This window comes from Chaetura pelagica, unplaced genomic scaffold (assembly GCF_000747805.2).
Source record: "Chaetura pelagica isolate M959 unplaced genomic scaffold, ChaPel_1.0 scaffold420, whole genome shotgun sequence".
NCBI classification, from domain to species: Eukaryota; Metazoa; Chordata; class Aves; order Apodiformes; family Apodidae; genus Chaetura; species Chaetura pelagica.
In genome coordinates this window covers 349,882-352,824 of record NW_009951919.1, presented here as the reverse complement: position 1 = coordinate 352,824, position 2,943 = coordinate 349,882, and the positions used below count along the sequence as shown (strand labels likewise).

Genomic DNA, 2,943 nt, shown 5'->3' with positions numbered 1-2,943 from the left:
CCACGGAGTTGAAAAGCGAGGGAAGAGAGAAAACGGAGGAAGGGAGGTGGTCTGCTCCCATCTTGTCGCTGGCCAGGAAAGCCTCGGAAAACTTGGCGCTGGGCTACGGCAACGCTCTGAAGTCTGCATCTTTGGTAGGACTCATACCCAAACCAGTCAGCACTGACAGCACAGCAAAAACAAGTATGGTCATGTTTATTTAGTACGCTTGCTTTTATGGTGCACAAATAAGTTTGCTCCCGTAAGTGCTGTTGATGAGTGTCAGTGATGTGTGATTATTGCTTTGAATTGATTTTTTAAAGTCTGATGCTGCGGGTTTTTAAATAAGTAAAATTATACAAATAAAAGAGATGGAGAACTTAACAAAATCTGTTCTACTAAGAAGAATCCTAAAATCTTAATGTATATGGGGAAATTGACTAGTCTTCTGCAGTAGGCTTTAATTTGATTCCTTTTCTCCATCTCCCTTAAAGTTCACAAAAAAGTGATGATAAATGATCCAGTCAATTCATTCTTCCTAGGTGGGCAGGTTCAGGGGAGGAACTGTACTGCCTTTCTCCTTCATGTCAGAGAGGGGACAAGTGAAGCAAGATTTATATTCATTGTAAATTACTTTTTAACTATGCTCAAAATGCCTTTTATTTAACCACAGCTTGCTTTATTCAACATCAATATTCATACAGATTTGTGGAACAGGTCTCTTGGAACTGAATTTAAAAGGCTTTTAGTTGAAAAATTAAAATTAATTTAAAAAGATTAAAGAATTAAGAAAGAAAATTAAGAAATTAAATCTTAGTGATACTTGTAACATGGAAACATATTGAAATGTAGCAGTTATTGGGCCTGGAGTCCTGTATCCCAGGCTCTCGGAGAGCTTCAGCATTTTGGAGCACTGAAGCTCAGTTTTGCTAAGGGGTGCTGACCTTCTTGGTTTTAGTGACATGAATTATTCAAGCTGGAGTTCTGTGGGGATGAATTGTGATTGCATGGTGAAATAAGTTACTGTTGATGGTCTTCTAGATTTTTGTAACAATTCCTCAGTGTTGCATAGTCAGTTTAAGGTTAATTCAGTCCTGAAAAAAACTAGATGTGTGTGTTTCCCTGCATGTCAAAGTCTCACACTAAACTTAACATATTTGTTAATATCTTGGATGCTCATCTTGAGCACCTGGGACCTAACCTGACAAAGGGTTTGTCAGTTTCATTTGGAAGAATGCTGTGAATAAATGTAATTCAAAACAACACACAGCATTTGGCGAGGGGTGGGGAATAAAATGTTCTCTTGCCTGAAATGAAGCTCCCAGACTTGATGGAACTTTTACCATAATCTTTCAGCTTCTTATCTGTAAGGTAAGGGAATACAACACTGCCTTTCCAAATGGTTCAGAATATTCAGATAATAAGCTTTATGGAAAATTCCATAAGAAAAATCTGTTAATAACTTAGATGTGAAATGTGAACAGGCAGTCAATCATCTATTCTGCCTTTTCATTGTTACCTCTGACCAGGCACTTATAAATTCATATATTTTTAAGAAATAAGCTGAGACCTGTAAGACCACCTGTGGAAAACCAGTACTCGTGCCCTGCTGCCATCTTTTTCCAGAGATTTTTGTAACCTCTACCTGCTATGTCAGCTCTGTTGATCACCTGTAAACTGTGTTGCACCCTGTGCAGTCAGTTGGACACAGAGAAAGGTACATCCTAAAACCAGTGTCTGCTATTGAAGAATCTATATCCTGCCTTGCAGAGAAGGCCAGGAGCTACAAATCTGAAGAACACAAATCAAGAAAGTCTTAAAGACCAAGAGATGGAGAGCTGTTAGCTTTTCTTTGTGCTTCAGTGTCTTCTGACTTCAAAGGAAGATGAATAATTACAGTAAACAAGGCATACGGCTTCAAAAAGATGTTAAAATGAATCTGTTGAAAGACAGTGTGACTGCATTCTTAAAGACTGCAGCGTGATGTTTGTTATCTTTTGCACTTAGCTAACCCCATTCCTAATCCTGGAGGCTTGGCTTTGGTCATGTGTCTAATACCTTGTCTATTTTGCATGTACCAACTTGTGCAGAGTTTTGCAAAAGATGTACCCGACTGTGTAAATTTGCAACTCTAAAAGTATTGTTCAAGTAATTATTTAACTTAATAGAAACCCTTATTAACCCTTATGGAATTTAAACTCTGGTTCTTAAAGAACATTTCATTGGCTTTTTTTTAAAGTCTTGTGGGTAATGTGCATATCTTTACCAAGACTTACAAGCAAAGTATTCCTGATAAAGTACAAATTAAGTTGGCATTGTTACTGAAATACCCCAATAGCCAAAGAAAGTATCTGATTTTCTGTTTCTGCAGTCAGCTTTGTCTGTTCCTGATGTGTAACCTGACAATATACATAAAAATCCAAAATTACAGTCCTTTTAACCCTCAGTCTCAAGACGTTATATGCAATTTTGAGGCATCCACTACACTTACTGTACTCATTGATACAACAGGCCCCTGATAGGACTTTGTGTGCTTTGTGAATCTTAAGATACATTTTATTAGAGTGACTCCTTTTTTTTTTGCTCTTCTGATAACATTTAAGTTTTGCTTGGTTTTAATCCTTAACATTATGTGCACTAAAAGGAAGGTAATGATGATAATTAGTACCCAAAGAGACTTTAGCATGGTGTTAGGAGTAACTTCCTGTTACTTAACAACCTTGTAACTGACATGGAATTGACACAGGGGCTACCTGTTACACTCGGTCTTCTGCAAGGGGTTATATGACCATGTTTGATCCACAGGTGACAGCAGGATCCTCAGAAAGCGGCTCAGGCAGCCGCTGAGCGGCCTCTCTCAGCCCGGCTCGCTGACCGGACCCCCCAGCACCTCTTTCTAACATGGCGCCGGGCGCGCTGCGCCGCCCGCCCTCGCCACGCGCGCTCTCGCGAGAGTTGGCGGGG

General features: G+C 39.4%; 1 protein-coding gene across 1 annotated transcript in view; it reads left to right on the top strand.

Moving 5' to 3' along the window:
• The window catches only part of RUFY1 (RUN and FYVE domain containing 1), a 17,811-nt gene that overhangs the window by 2,409 nt on the left and 12,459 nt on the right, over window positions 1–2,943 (top strand). The window contains exon 2 of the mRNA XM_009995151.1: window positions 1–183. The gene's annotated coding sequence lies outside the window, so the exon portion shown is untranslated. The remainder of the gene's footprint in view (window positions 184–2,943) is intronic.